Consider the following 16289-nt stretch of genomic DNA (forward strand, 5'->3'; position numbering starts at 1 on the left):
GCCCATTGCACTCCCACGGGGCCTTTTTAAATGCAATCCATAACCCGGATTTGCCAGGAACCCTTCTTACTCCTCCTACTTGCATGTGACACTGGGCTTAGGATCTGCATAGGAAACACACACACAAGCACACACCTACCTTTGTTGCCTGCAGATGCCTCCTTGGCTGTCCCCAAACGGTATCAAACCAACACCCACGGGAAGCTGTAAGCATAGAGGACATGCCTGCACCCCATTGGACTTACCTGTGTGGGTTAAACCCGGGTTATTTGACAACCTATGGCGGTGATGGTTCTGCTCAGGCAGAGCAGTGCTGATGCTCCTCATAAAGCTGTCGCTGCTGTGAAGGTTCTAGGTGACATCACAAATCCCTATGGTTACATACACAACAAAGCTGGGTTGTTGTTGTTTACACTCTGCAAGGCCTGTGGAAGTGAGTGACATCATAGCACTGTAGTTCTGAGGGTTCTAGATGGATGCAACAATCTCCTGTTGCTTCTATGAAGGCCATAATAGACGACATCACCAAACAGCTCCATAGTCACATACACAGCAAAAGAGAGATGTTGTTTACACCTAGTGATGTCAGTGGTATTGAGTGACATCACAGCACAGTGCTAAGGCTCCTGGGCCTGGACACAGCAGCGGCTGCAATATCTCAACGGAGAATACGTTTATATATATGTGTGTGTGTGCGCGTATATATATATATATATATATATATATATATATATATATATATATATATTTCTCCGCCGAAATCACTTTTAAACCCATTTCCACCTTTTTTTCCCTTCTCTTCCTCTTACTTTTTTTTCACGTTTTTTTACGTTTTTCTCCTTTTCGCCTCTTTTCTGGGCGTATTATTCTTCTTTTTTTTCGTCTAATGCATACCCCATCAGTGCAGCAATGCTTATTCAATACCGCCAGCAGATGGAGACACTGGGGGATAATTTTCTAAGGATTTATACTGATTTTTCCTGTCTGAATTTGTCGCACAGAAAGTTGCAGGCCAAATATGTGTGACATTTCTGCGACTTTAGCTTCTAGAGCATTTTTACAACATTATACATAGGTGCTGAATACATAAAAAGCGACTGTTCAGCGACAGACAAGTCGCATCGGCTGAAAGTAGGCCAGAATGTCAGTCCATGTTGGAGCAGGTTTAGATACAGTCTAAAGTATAGATCTCAAAGTCTGTGCACAGAATTTAGCAAGGGCCTCGCACCTTCTGATGCATCAGGTAGGTGCACAATAGCATAGCCTAACCCTCTGTACTTTGGTCTATATTGATGCGGGACATAGACAGCCAGCTGATGACCAATCCATTAGTGCAATGGATGGCTGGAAGCATTTGTCTTTGCCTTTGCAATACCACAGAAGCAATGCATGGTCAATGTACAGCAATGACACACCTGTGTGAACAGCCAGGAGACCCCCCCCCCCCCCCATGTTATGTTACATAGTTACATAGTTAGTACGGTCGAAAAAAGACATATGTCCATCAAGTTCAACCAGGGAATTAAGGGGTAGGGGTGTGGCGCGATATTGGGGAAGGGATGAGATTTTATATTTCTTCATAAGCATTAATCTTATTTTGTCAATTAGGAACATTCAGCACCCACCCGCTATCAAAGCAGCTGCCTATCATGTCATGCCCTACCTGCACAGGTGTGCTGGCTACTCAAATGATCCAATTAAGGAGGCCATTTAGTCAGCAGCAGCAGAAGTCCTGTGCCTGGACGCTCCAACAGCGGCCAGACACAAGCAGAAGCAGAAGCAGCAGAAGCAGCAGCAGCACCACCTTTTGTTTTTTGGCTGCAGCAGCAGCAAGGCCCACAGGGCTGGCTAGCTGGCTAGCCAGCAAGCAGGTAGCAATGAAAGTAGGAATCTTTCTTTTTAACCCTGTAAGGGGGTGGTGCACTGTACCCGAAGATACTGCCATATCGGGTCAATGCATAGGGCGACGGAAGCAAGCTTCGAAATTGGCCCCCGTTCTCAAAAATCCATTTAATATATGGTCCCCAGATAGGGGACGTATCAGATATTAAACTGATAAGAACAGATTTTTTTTTTTTTTAGTTAACCCTCAGAACTCCATCAGAGCTCTAAGATCTTATTTGAGCTTGATTTTTTGTTCATCATCAGGAAAACCCGTTTTTCTTTATTTCTTTATCTCTTTTTTTTTTTTTTTTTTTTTTAAACAATAAAAGAAACCATATTTAAAACATAAAAAAATTATCAAACCAAAACTAACCATACTATAATTCTATAATTTCTTAAAGAAAAATTACCCAAATGTCATTCCTCTTCTCCATGCAAAGACCATCAAGAAGTCTAAGAAACCACAAGTTATAGATCCACTCAGCATCTCACTTTTGGCTGGAATCGCCAGCCACGCTGGAACCTTGTATGTTTCCACAAATCTATCTATATCTGCGTGAAAGGAACAATAGACTTTATCCCTTGCTTCATTGACTTTGATTCCCAATCTTTCTTTCAGATTTCCCAAATCCTCGTCAAAGGCTTTTTTTTTTTTCTTTTTTTGACACACTCTTGAAGACAACATCAAGAGAGCCTCCATACTCTACCGATACATATTCTTCTTCATTTTCTTTCCTTTTCTTCTCCTCCATCACTTTCCTGGTTGGAGTTTCCTCCTCTTCAGGTTCTTCCCTCACATCAGTTTCCTCCTCCCTACTTCGTTTCATAACCTCCTTTTTCTTCTTCTTCTTCTTAGGACACATTACTGCCAGGTGTCCCTCATCACCACATAGATGACACTTTTTCTTCACCTTACATGCTTCTGGCTCATGGCCTTCTTCTTGGCATTTATAGCACCAAACAATATCACAAAAATCTTTCCTATGGCCATACCTTTTACACTTTCGACAAAAGTCGTCCATGCCTGAAAAGAACAGGTCCCCATTTACTGGGCCAATCTTAAAACGCCCTGGGGGATAAATTAGCTTTCCATCAGGTGTTTTCTGAAACTTCACTTGAAATTTCCACTTTGTCGTCCAAAGTCCATATTGATTATAGATCTTGCCTTTTGGCTTCACCTCCTCACAGAATCTAGAAAGGAACAGAACAATCTCTTCTTCTGTGATATACGGACTGTACATCCTCACAGTTATAAGTCTTTCCCGAGTCGGGAAATGGGGAGTAATCTCTACCCCTCCCAACTTAGGGTGCGACTTCCACAGCAATGCTTTATTGCAGAACACACCATAGTCCTCCTCCGAAACCAGAACCACATCATAGACTCCATTTCTTGGAAATTCCAGCATCGATAATATCTGGTCCTTCCTCAGCTCAAAAAACTGGAACAAAATCTCCTCCACCACGAAGAATAAACCTCTCTCCTTCTTTCCAGCATCCAAAAGAGTAATTCGGACTCCATTTCGTAGTCTGGCGTAGCTAGGTACACCTCCAGCAGGCTCTCCTTTCTTGCCAGCCTCCTCCATCGCAGAAAAAACACCTCCCCTACTGCAGGCAGGTAGGTAGGTAGGTAGGTGGTGATCGCTCCTCGTTGCCCGGGGACTAAGCCGCCACCCTGATGTCAGCAAGGGGGTTTAGTCCCACCATATAGATGGGACGATCCCCCAGGGAAAAGGAGCGGGTACCCCGGGCTCCTTCCAGCCAGATCAAGCAAGCATATACTACACTTGATCTTAGCCAAAAGGCCGAGAAGCGATAACCGTGAAAGGGGCGGGCCCAACAAGGTGCCCTTCATGGGCACTATCACTGCTTGCTGTCAGGGAGGCTGCCAGACAATTTTCCATGCACACTCTGGGCTGGGGGGCAGTCAACCACCAGTACACACAGCAGAACCTAAACCCATACCATTATTGCTAAGCAGCAAGACAGGGGCCCATTGCACTCCCACGGGGCCTTTTTAAATGCAATCCATAACCCGGATTTGCCAGGAACCCTTCTTACTCCTCCTACTTGCATGTGACACTGGGCTTAGGATCTGCATAGGAAACACACACACAAGCACACACCTACCTTTGTTGCCTGCAGATGCCTCCTTGGCTGTCCCCAAACGGTATCAAACCAACACCCACGGGAAGCTGTAAGCATAGAGGACATGCCTGCACCCCATTGGACTTACCTGTGTGGGTTAAACCCGGGTTATTTGACAACCTATGGCGGTGATGGTTCTGCTCAGGCAGAGCAGTGCTGATGCTCCTCATAAAGCTGTCGCTGCTGTGAAGGTTCTAGGTGACATCACAAATCCCTATGGTTACATACACAACAAAGCTGGGTTGTTGTTGTTTACACTCTGCAAGGCCTGTGGAAGTGAGTGACATCATAGCACTGTAGTTCTGAGGGTTCTAGATGGATGCAACAATCTCCTGTTGCTTCTATGAAGGCCATAATAGACGACATCACCAAACAGCTCCATAGTCACATACACAGCAAAGGAGAGATGTTGTTTACACCTAGTGATGTCAGTGGTATTGAGTGACATCACAGCACAGTGCTAAGGCTCCTGGGCCTGGACACAGCAGCGGCTGCAATATCTCAACGGAGAATACGTTTATATATATGTGTGTGTGTGCGCGTATATATATATATATATATATATATATATATATATATATATATTTCTCCGCCGAAATCACTTTTAAACCCATTTCCACCTTTTTTTCCCTTCTCTTCCTCTTACTTTTTTTTCACGTTTTTTTACGTTTTTCTCCTTTTCGCCTCTTTTCTGGGCGTATTATTCTTCTTTTTCTTCTTTTTTTTCGTCTAATGCATACCCCATCAGTGCAGCAATGCTTATTCAATACCGCCAGCAGATGGAGACACTGGGGGATAATTTTCTAAGGATTTATACTGATTTTTCCTGTCTGAATTTGTCGCACAGAAAGTTGCAGGCCAAATATGTGTGACATTTCTGCGACTTTAGCTTCTAGAGCATTTTTACAACATTATACATAGGTGCTGAATACATAAAAAGCGACTGTTCAGCGACAGACAAGTCGCATCGGCTGAAAGTAGGCCAGAATGTCAGTCCATGTTGGAGCAGGTTTAGATACAGTCTAAAGCATAGATCTCAAAGTCTGTGCACAGAATTTAGCAAGGGCCTCGCACCTTCTGATGCATCAGGTAGGTGCACAATAGCATAGCCTAACCCTCTGTACTTTGGTCTATATTGATGCGGGACATAGACAGCCAGCTGATGACCAATCCATTAGTGCAATGGATGGCTGGAAGCATTTGTCTTTGCCTTTGCAATACCACAGAAGCAATGCATGGTCAATGTACAGCAATGACACACCTGTGTGAACAGCCAGGAGACCCCCCCCCATGTTATGTTACATAGTTACATAGTTAGTACGGTCGAAAAAAGACATATGTCCATCAAGTTCAACCAGGGAATTAAGGGGTAGGGGTGTGGCGCGATATTGGGGAAGGGATGAGATTTTATATTTCTTCATAAGCATTAATCTTATTTTGTCAATTAGGAACATTCAGCACCCACCCGCTATCAAGGCAGCTGCCTATCATGTCATGCCCTACCTGCACAGGTGTGCTGGCTACTCAAATGATCCAATTAAGGAGGCCATTTAGTCAGCAGCAGCAGAAGTCCTGTGCCTGGACGCTCCAACAGCGGCCAGACACAAGCAGAAGCAGAAGCAGCAGAAGCAGCAGCAGCACCACCTTTTGTTTTTTGGCTGCAGCAGCAGCAAGGCCCACAGGGCTGGCTAGCTGGCTAGCCAGCAAGCAGGTAGCAATGAAAGTAGGAATCTTTCTTTTTAACCCTGTAAGGGGGTGGTGCACTGTACCCGAAGATACTGCCATATCGGGTCAATGCATAGGGCGACGGAAGCAAGCTTCCAAATCGGCCCCCGTTCTCAAAAATCCATTTAATATATGGTCCCCAGATAGGGGACGTATCAGATATTAAACTGATAAGAACAGATACTACACTTGATCTTAGCCAAAAGGCCGAGAAGCGATAACCGTGAAAGGGGCGGGCCCAACAAGGTCCCCTTCATGGGCACTATCACTGCTTGCTGTCAGGGAGGCTGCCAGACAATTTTCCATGCACACTCTGGGCTGGGGGGCAGTCAACCACCAGTACACACAGCAGAACGTAAACCCATACCATTATTGCTAAGCAGCAAGACAGGGGCCCATTGCACTCCCACGGGGCCTTTTTAAATGCAATCCATAACCCGGATTTGCCAGGAACCCTTCTTACTCCTCCTACTTGCATGTGACACTGGGCTTAGGATCTGCATAGGAAACACACACACAAGCACACACCTACCTTTGTTGCCTGCAGATGCCTCCTTGGCTGTCCCCAAACGGTATCAAACCAACACCCACGGGAAGCTGTAAGCATAGAGGACATGCCTGCACCCCATTGGACTTACCTGTGTGGGTTAAATCCGGGTTATTTGACAACCTATGGCGGTGATGGTTCTGCTCAGGCAGAGCAGTGCTGATGCTCCTCATAAAGCTGTCGCTGCTGTGAAGGTTCTAGGTGACATCACAAATCCCTATGGTTACATACACAACAAAGCTGGGTTGTTGTTGTTTACACTCTGCAAGGCCTGTGGAAGTGAGTGACATCATAGCACTGTAGTTCTGAGGGTTCTAGATGGATGCAACAATCTCCTGTTGCTTCTATGAAGGCCATAATAGACGACATCACCAAACAGCTCCATGGTCACATACACAGCAAAGGAGAGATGTTGTTTACACCTAGTGATGTCAGTGGTATTGAGTGACATCACAGCACAGTGCTAAGGCTCCTGGGCCTGGACACAGCAGCGGCTGCAATATCTCAACGGAGAATACGTTTATATATATGTGTGTGTGTGCGCGTATATATATATATATATATATATATATATATATATATATATATATATATATTTCTCCGCCGGAATCACTTTTAAACCCATTTCCACCTTTTTTTCCCTTCTCTTCCTCTTACTTTTTTTTCACGTTTTTTTACGTTTTTCTCCTTTTCGCCTCTTTTCTGGGCGTATTATTCTTCTTTTTCTTCTTTTTTTTCGTCTAATGCATACCCCATCAGTGCAGCAATGCTTATTCAATACCGCCAGCAGATGGAGACACTGGGGGATAATTTTCTAAGGATTTATACTGATTTTTCCTGTCTGAATTTGTCGCACAGAAAGTTGCAGGCCAAATATGTGTGACATTTCTGCGACTTTAGCTTCTAGAGCATTTTTACAACATTATACATAGGTGCTGAATACATAAAAAGCGACTGTTCAGCGACAGACAAGTCGCATCGGCTGAAAGTAGGCCAGAATGTCAGTCCATGTTGGAGCAGGTTTAGATACAGTCTAAAGCATAGATCTCAAAGTCTGTGCACAGAATTTAGCAAGGGCCTCGCACCTTCTGATGCATCAGGTAGGTGCACAATAGCATAGCCTAACCCTCTGTACTTTGGTCTATATTGATGCGGGACATAGACAGCCAGCTGATGACCAATCCATTAGTGCAATGGATGGCTGGAAGCATTTGTCTTTGCCTTTGCAATACCACAGAAGCAATGCATGGTCAATGTACAGCAATGACACACCTGTGTGAACAGCCAGGAGACCCCCCCCCATGTTATGTTACATAGTTACATAGTTAGTACGGTCGAAAAAAGACATATGTCCATCAAGTTCAACCAGGGAATTAAGGGGTAGGGGTGTGGCGCGATATTGGGGAAGGGATGAGATTTTATATTTCTTCATAAGCATTAATCTTATTTTGTCAATTAGGAACATTCAGCACCCACCCGCTATCAAGGCAGCTGCCTATCATGTCATGCCCTACCTGCACAGGTGTGCTGGCTACTCAAATGATCCAATTAAGGAGGCCATTTAGTCAGCAGCAGCAGAAGTCCTGTGCCTGGACGCTCCAACAGCGGCCAGACACAAGCAGAAGCAGAAGCAGCAGAAGCAGCAGCAGCACCACCTTTTGTTTTTTGGCTGCAGCAGCAGCAAGGCCCACAGGGCTGGCTAGCTGGCTAGCCAGCAAGCAGGTAGCAATGAAAGTAGGAATCTTTCTTTTTAACCCTGTAAGGGGGTGGTGCACTGTACCCGAAGATACTGCCATATCGGGTCAATGCATAGGGCGACGGAAGCAAGCTTCGAAATCGGCCCCCGTTCTCAAAAATCCATTTAATATATGGTCCCCAGATAGGGGACGTATCAGATATTAAACTGATAAGAACAGATACTACACTTGATCTTAGCCAAAAGGCCGAGAAGCGATAACCGTGAAAGGGGCGGGCCCAACAAGGTCCCCTTCATGGGCACTATCACTGCTTGCTGTCAGGGAGGCTGCCAGACAATTTTCCATGCACACTCTGGGCTGGGGGGCAGTCAACCACCAGTACACACAGCAGAACGTAAACCCATACCATTATTGCTAAGCAGCAAGACAGGGGCCCATTGCACTCCCACGGGGCCTTTTTAAATGCAATCCATAACCCGGATTTGCCAGGAACCCTTCTTACTCCTCCTACTTGCATGTGACACTGGGCTTAGGATCTGCATAGGAAACACACACACAAGCACACACCTACCTTTGTTGCCTGCAGATGCCTCCTTGGCTGTCCCCAAACGGTATCAAACCAACACCCACGGGAAGCTGTAAGCATAGAGGACATGCCTGCACCCCATTGGACTTACCTGTGTGGGTTAAATCCGGGTTATTTGACAACCTATGGCGGTGATGGTTCTGCTCAGGCAGAGCAGTGCTGATGCTCCTCATAAAGCTGTCGCTGCTGTGAAGGTTCTAGGTGACATCACAAATCCCTATGGTTACATACACAACAAAGCTGGGTTGTTGTTGTTTACACTCTGCAAGGCCTGTGGAAGTGAGTGACATCATAGCACTGTAGTTCTGAGGGTTCTAGATGGATGCAACAATCTCCTGTTGCTTCTATGAAGGCCATAATAGACGACATCACCAAACAGCTCCATAGTCACATACACAGCAAAGGAGAGATGTTGTTTACACCTAGTGATGTCAGTGGTATTGAGTGACATCACAGCACAGTGCTAAGGCTCCTGGGCCTGGACACAGCAGCGGCTGCAATATCTCAACGGAGAATACGTTTATATATATGTGTGTGTGCGCGTATATATATATATATACATATATATTTCTCCGCCGAAATCACTTTTAAACCCATTTCCACCTTTTTTTCCCTTCTCTTCCTCTTACTTTTTTTTCACGTTTTTTTACGTTTTTCTCCTTTTCGCCTCTTTTCTGGGCGTATTATTCTTCTTTTTCTTCTTTTTTTTCGTCTAATGCATACCCCATCAGTGCAGCAATGCTTATTCAATACCGCCAGCAGATGGAGACACTGGGGGATAATTTTCTAAGGATTTATACTGATTTTTCCTGTCTGAATTTGTCGCACAGAAAGTTGCAGGCCAAATATGTGTGACATTTCTGCGACTTTAGCTTCTAGAGCATTTTTACAACATTATACATAGGTGCTGAATACATAAAAAGCGACTGTTCAGCGACAGACAAGTCGCATCGGCTGAAAGTAGGCCAGAATGTCAGTCCATGTTGGAGCAGGTTTAGATACAGTCTAAAGCATAGATCTCAAAGTCTGTGCACAGAATTTAGCAAGGGCCTCGCACCTTCTGATGCATCAGGTAGGTGCACAATAGCATAGCCTAACCCTCTGTACTTTGGTCTATATTGATGCGGGACATAGACAGCCAGCTGATGACCAATCCATTAGTGCAATGGATGGCTGGAAGCATTTGTCTTTGCCTTTGCAATACCACAGAAGCAATGCATGGTCAATGTACAGCAATGACACACCTGTGTGAACAGCCAGGAGACCCCCCCCCCCATGTTATGTTACATAGTTACATAGTTAGTACGGTCGAAAAAAGACATATGTCCATCAAGTTCAACCAGGGAATTAAGGGGTAGGGGTGTGGCGCGATATTGGGGAAGAGATGAGATTTTATATTTCTTCATAAGCATTAATCTTATTTTGTCAATTAGGAACATTCAGCACCCACCCGCTATCAAGGCAGCTGCCTATCATGTCATGCCCTACCTGCACAGGTGTGCTGGCTACTCAAATGATCCAATTAAGGAGGCCATTTAGTCAGCAGCAGCAGAAGTCCTGTGCCTGGACGCTCCAACAGCGGCCAGACACAAGCAGAAGCAGAAGCAGCAGAAGCAGCAGCAGCACCACCTTTTGTTTTTTGGCTGCAGCAGCAGCAAGGCCCACAGGGCTGGCTAGCTGGCTAGCCAGCAAGCAGGTAGCAATGAAAGTAGGAATCTTTCTTTTTAACCCTGTAAGGGGGTGGTGCACTGTACCCGAAGATACTGCCATATCGGGTCAATGCATAGGGCGACGGAAGCAAGCTTCCAAATCGGCCCCCGTTCTCAAAAATCCATTTAATATATGGTCCCCAGATAGGGGACGTATCAGATATTAAACTGATAAGAACAGATACTACACTTGATCTTAGCCAAAAGGCCGAGAAGCGATAACCGTGAAAGGGGCGGGCCCAACAAGGTCCCCTTCATGGGCACTATCACTGCTTGCTGTCAGGGAGGCTGCCAGACAATTTTCCATGCACACTCTGGGCTGGGGGGCAGTCAACCACCAGTACACACAGCAGAACGTAAACCCATACCATTATTGCTAAGCAGCAAGACAGGGGCCCATTGCACTCCCACGGGGCCTTTTTAAATGCAATCCATAACCCGGATTTGCCAGGAACCCTTCTTACTCCTCCTACTTGCATGTGACACTGGGCTTAGGATCTGCATAGGAAACACACACACAAGCACACACCTACCTTTGTTGCCTGCAGATGCCTCCTTGGCTGTCCCCAAACGGTATCAAACCAACACCCACGGGAAGCTGTAAGCATAGAGGACATGCCTGCACCCCATTGGACTTACCTGTGTGGGTTAAATCCGGGTTATTTGACAACCTATGGCGGTGATGGTTCTGCTCAGGCAGAGCAGTGCTGATGCTCCTCATAAAGCTGTCGCTGCTGTGAAGGTTCTAGGTGACATCACAAATCCCTATGGTTACATACACAACAAAGCTGGGTTGTTGTTGTTTACACTCTGCAAGGCCTGTGGAAGTGAGTGACATCATAGCACTGTAGTTCTGAGGGTTCTAGATGGATGCAACAATCTCCTGTTGCTTCTATGAAGGCCATAATAGACGACATCACCAAACAGCTCCATGGTCACATACACAGCAAAGGAGAGATGTTGTTTACACCTAGTGATGTCAGTGGTATTGAGTGACATCACAGCACAGTGCTAAGGCTCCTGGGCCTGGACACAGCAGCGGCTGCAATATCTCAACGGAGAATACGTTTATATATATGTGTGTGTGTGCGCGTATATATATATATATATATATATATATATATATATATATATATATATATATATATTTCTCCGCCGGAATCACTTTTAAACCCATTTCCACCTTTTTTTCCCTTCTCTTCCTCTTACTTTTTTTTCACGTTTTTTTACGTTTTTCTCCTTTTCGCCTCTTTTCTGGGCGTATTATTCTTCTTTTTCTTCTTTTTTTTCGTCTAATGCATACCCCATCAGTGCAGCAATGCTTATTCAATACCGCCAGCAGATGGAGACACTGGGGGATAATTTTCTAAGGATTTATACTGATTTTTCCTGTCTGAATTTGTCGCACAGAAAGTTGCAGGCCAAATATGTGTGACATTTCTGCGACTTTAGCTTCTAGAGCATTTTTACAACATTATACATAGGTGCTGAATACATAAAAAGCGACTGTTCAGCGACAGACAAGTCGCATCGGCTGAAAGTAGGCCAGAATGTCAGTCCATGTTGGAGCAGGTTTAGATACAGTCTAAAGCATAGATCTCAAAGTCTGTGCACAGAATTTAGCAAGGGCCTCGCACCTTCTGATGCATCAGGTAGGTGCACAATAGCATAGCCTAACCCTCTGTACTTTGGTCTATATTGATGCGGGACATAGACAGCCAGCTGATGACCAATCCATTAGTGCAATGGATGGCTGGAAGCATTTGTCTTTGCCTTTGCAATACCACAGAAGCAATGCATGGTCAATGTACAGCAATGACACACCTGTGTGAACAGCCAGGAGACCCCCCCCCATGTTATGTTACATAGTTACATAGTTAGTACGGTCGAAAAAAGACATATGTCCATCAAGTTCAACCAGGGAATTAAGGGGTAGGGGTGTGGCGCGATATTGGGGAAGGGATGAGATTTTATATTTCTTCATAAGCATTAATCTTATTTTGTCAATTAGGAACATTCAGCACCCACCCGCTATCAAGGCAGCTGCCTATCATGTCATGCCCTACCTGCACAGGTGTGCTGGCTACTCAAATGATCCAATTAAGGAGGCCATTTAGTCAGCAGCAGCAGAAGTCCTGTGCCTGGACGCTCCAACAGCGGCCAGACACAAGCAGAAGCAGAAGCAGCAGAAGCAGCAGCAGCACCACCTTTTGTTTTTTGGCTGCAGCAGCAGCAAGGCCCACAGGGCTGGCTAGCTGGCTAGCCAGCAAGCAGGTAGCAATGAAAGTAGGAATCTTTCTTTTTAACCCTGTAAGGGGGTGGTGCACTGTACCCGAAGATACTGCCATATCGGGTCAATGCATAGGGCGACGGAAGCAAGCTTCGAAATCGGCCCCCGTTCTCAAAAATCCATTTAATATATGGTCCCCAGATAGGGGACGTATCAGATATTAAACTGATAAGAACAGATACTACACTTGATCTTAGCCAAAAGGCCGAGAAGCGATAACCGTGAAAGGGGCGGGCCCAACAAGGTCCCCTTCATGGGCACTATCACTGCTTGCTGTCAGGGAGGCTGCCAGACAATTTTCCATGCACACTCTGGGCTGGGGGGCAGTCAACCACCAGTACACACAGCAGAACGTAAACCCATACCATTATTGCTAAGCAGCAAGACAGGGGCCCATTGCACTCCCACGGGGCCTTTTTAAATGCAATCCATAACCCGGATTTGCCAGGAACCCTTCTTACTCCTCCTACTTGCATGTGACACTGGGCTTAGGATCTGCATAGGAAACACACACACAAGCACACACCTACCTTTGTTGCCTGCAGATGCCTCCTTGGCTGTCCCCAAACGGTATCAAACCAACACCCACGGGAAGCTGTAAGCATAGAGGACATGCCTGCACCCCATTGGACTTACCTGTGTGGGTTAAATCCGGGTTATTTGACAACCTATGGCGGTGATGGTTCTGCTCAGGCAGAGCAGTGCTGATGCTCCTCATAAAGCTGTCGCTGCTGTGAAGGTTCTAGGTGACATCACAAATCCCTATGGTTACATACACAACAAAGCTGGGTTGTTGTTGTTTACACTCTGCAAGGCCTGTGGAAGTGAGTGACATCATAGCACTGTAGTTCTGAGGGTTCTAGATGGATGCAACAATCTCCTGTTGCTTCTATGAAGGCCATAATAGACGACATCACCAAACAGCTCCATAGTCACATACACAGCAAAGGAGAGATGTTGTTTACACCTAGTGATGTCAGTGGTATTGAGTGACATCACAGCACAGTGCTAAGGCTCCTGGGCCTGGACACAGCAGCGGCTGCAATATCTCAACGGAGAATACGTTTATATATATGTGTGTGTGCGCGTATATATATATATATACATATATATTTCTCCGCCGAAATCACTTTTAAACCCATTTCCACCTTTTTTTCCCTTCTCTTCCTCTTACTTTTTTTTCACGTTTTTTTACGTTTTTCTCCTTTTCGCCTCTTTTCTGGGCGTATTATTCTTCTTTTTCTTCTTTTTTTTCGTCTAATGCATACCCCATCAGTGCAGCAATGCTTATTCAATACCGCCAGCAGATGGAGACACTGGGGGATAATTTTCTAAGGATTTATACTGATTTTTCCTGTCTGAATTTGTCGCACAGAAAGTTGCAGGCCAAATATGTGTGACATTTCTGCGACTTTAGCTTCTAGAGCATTTTTACAACATTATACATAGGTGCTGAATACATAAAAAGCGACTGTTCAGCGACAGACAAGTCGCATCGGCTGAAAGTAGGCCAGAATGTCAGTCCATGTTGGAGCAGGTTTAGATACAGTCTAAAGCATAGATCTCAAAGTCTGTGCACAGAATTTAGCAAGGGCCTCGCACCTTCTGATGCATCAGGTAGGTGCACAATAGCATAGCCTAACCCTCTGTACTTTGGTCTATATTGATGCGGGACATAGACAGCCAGCTGATGACCAATCCATTAGTGCAATGGATGGCTGGAAGCATTTGTCTTTGCCTTTGCAATACCACAGAAGCAATGCATGGTCAATGTACAGCAATGACACACCTGTGTGAACAGCCAGGAGACCCCCCCCCCCATGTTATGTTACATAGTTACATAGTTAGTACGGTCGAAAAAAGACATATGTCCATCAAGTTCAACCAGGGAATTAAGGGGTAGGGGTGTGGCGCGATATTGGGGAAGAGATGAGATTTTATATTTCTTCATAAGCATTAATCTTATTTTGTCAATTAGGAACATTCAGCACCCACCCGCTATCAAGGCAGCTGCCTATCATGTCATGCCCTACCTGCACAGGTGTGCTGGCTACTCAAATGATCCAATTAAGGAGGCCATTTAGTCAGCAGCAGCAGAAGTCCTGTGCCTGGACGCTCCAACAGCGGCCAGACACAAGCAGAAGCAGAAGCAGCAGAAGCAGCAGCAGCACCACCTTTTGTTTTTTGGCTGCAGCAGCAGCAGCAGCAAGGCCCACAGGGCTGGCTAGCTGGCTAGCCAGCAAGCAGGTAGCAATGAAAGTAGGAATCTTTCTTTTTAACCCTGTAAGGGGGTGGTGCACTGTACCCGAAGATACTGCCATATCGGGTCAATGCATAGGGCGACGGAAGCAAGCTTCGAAATCGGCCCCCGTTCTCAAAAATCCATTTAATATATGGTCCCCAGATAGGGGACGTATCAGATATTAAACTGATAAGAACAGATACTACACTTGATCTTAGCCAAAAGGCCGAGAAGCGATAACCGTGAAAGGGGCGGACCCAACAAGGTCCCCTTCATGGGCACTATCACTGCTTGCCGTCAGGGAGGCTGCCAGACAATTTTCCATGCACACTCTGGGCTGGGGGGCAGTCAACCACCAGTACACACAGCAGAACCTAAACCCATACCATTATTGCTAAGCAGCAAGACAGGGGCCCATTGCACTCCCACGGGGCCTTTTTAAATGCAATCCATAACCCGGATTTGCCAGGAACCCTTCTTACTCCTCCTACTTGCATGTGACACTGGGCTTAGGATCTGCATAGGAAACACACACACAAGCACACACCTACCTTTGTTGCCTGCAGATGCCTCCTTGGCTGTCCCCAAACGGTATCAAACCAACACCCACGGGAAGCTGTAAGCATAGAGGACATGCCTGCACCCCATTGGACTTACCTGTGTGGGTTAAATCCGGGTTATTTGACAACCTATGGCGGTGATGGTTCTGCTCAGGCAGAGCAGTGCTGATGCTCCTCATAAAGCTGTCGCTGCTGTGAAGGTTCTAGGTGACATCACAAATCCCTATGGTTACATACACAACAAAGCTGGGTTGTTGTTGTTTACACTCTGCAAGGCCTGTGGAAGTGAGTGACATCATAGCACTGTAGTTCTGAGGGTTCTAGATGGATGCAACAATCTCCTGTTGCTTCTATGAAGGCCATAATAGACGACATCACCAAACAGCTCCATAGTCACATACACAGCAAAGGAGAGATGTTGTTTACACCTAGTGATGTCAGTGGTATTGAGTGACATCACAGCACAGTGCTAAGGCTCCTGGGCCTGGACACAGCAGCGGCTGCAATATCTCAACGGAGAATACGTTTATATATATGTGTGTGTGTGCGCGTATATATATATATATACATATATATTTCTCCGCCGAAATCACTTTTAAACCCATTTCCACCTTTTTTTCCCTTCTCTTCCTCTTACTTTTTTTTCACGTTTTTTTACGTTTTTCTCCTTTTCGCCTCTTTTCTGGGCGTATTATTCTTCTTTTTCTTCTTTTTTTTCGTCTAATGCATACCCCATCAGTGCAGCAATGCTTATTCAATACCGCCAGCAGATGGAGACACTGGGGGATAATTTTCTAAGGATTTATACTGATTTTTCCTGTCTGAATTTGTCGCACAGAAAGTTGCAGGCCAAATATGTGTGACATTTCTGCGACTTTAGCTTCTAGAGCATTTTTACAACATT

The 16289-nt window shown here is 45.5% G+C and overlaps 6 non-coding genes and 1 pseudogene across 6 annotated transcripts; all 7 read right to left on the reverse strand.

Moving 5' to 3' along the window:
• Window positions 1-1913: 1913 nt before the first annotated feature.
• On the reverse strand, window positions 1914-2101 carry LOC130321905 (U2 spliceosomal RNA). The gene has a single exon (XR_008867545.1). It is a non-coding gene; the product is annotated as a U2 spliceosomal RNA (small nuclear RNA).
• A 1461-nt stretch (window positions 2102-3562) lies between these two features.
• LOC130321933 (U2 spliceosomal RNA) lies at window positions 3563-3698 on the reverse strand (annotated as a pseudogene).
• Window positions 3699-5782: 2084 nt separating this feature from the next.
• LOC130321854 (U2 spliceosomal RNA) lies at window positions 5783-5973 on the reverse strand. Its single transcript, XR_008867506.1, has one exon. It is a non-coding gene; the product is annotated as a U2 spliceosomal RNA (small nuclear RNA).
• A 2092-nt stretch (window positions 5974-8065) lies between these two features.
• On the reverse strand, window positions 8066-8256 carry LOC130321939 (U2 spliceosomal RNA). Its single transcript, XR_008867556.1, has one exon. It is a non-coding gene; the product is annotated as a U2 spliceosomal RNA (small nuclear RNA).
• A 2066-nt stretch (window positions 8257-10322) lies between these two features.
• LOC130321855 (U2 spliceosomal RNA) lies at window positions 10323-10513 on the reverse strand. The gene has a single exon (XR_008867507.1). It is a non-coding gene; the product is annotated as a U2 spliceosomal RNA (small nuclear RNA).
• A 2096-nt stretch (window positions 10514-12609) lies between these two features.
• Window positions 12610-12800, reverse strand: LOC130321942 (U2 spliceosomal RNA). The gene has a single exon (XR_008867558.1). It is a non-coding gene; the product is annotated as a U2 spliceosomal RNA (small nuclear RNA).
• A 2072-nt stretch (window positions 12801-14872) lies between these two features.
• On the reverse strand, window positions 14873-15063 carry LOC130321943 (U2 spliceosomal RNA). The gene has a single exon (XR_008867559.1). It is a non-coding gene; the product is annotated as a U2 spliceosomal RNA (small nuclear RNA).
• Window positions 15064-16289: the final 1226 nt, after the last annotated feature.

This window comes from Hyla sarda, unplaced genomic scaffold, assembly GCF_029499605.1.
Source record: "Hyla sarda isolate aHylSar1 unplaced genomic scaffold, aHylSar1.hap1 scaffold_229, whole genome shotgun sequence".
NCBI lineage: Eukaryota > Metazoa > Chordata > Amphibia > Anura > Hylidae > Hyla > Hyla sarda.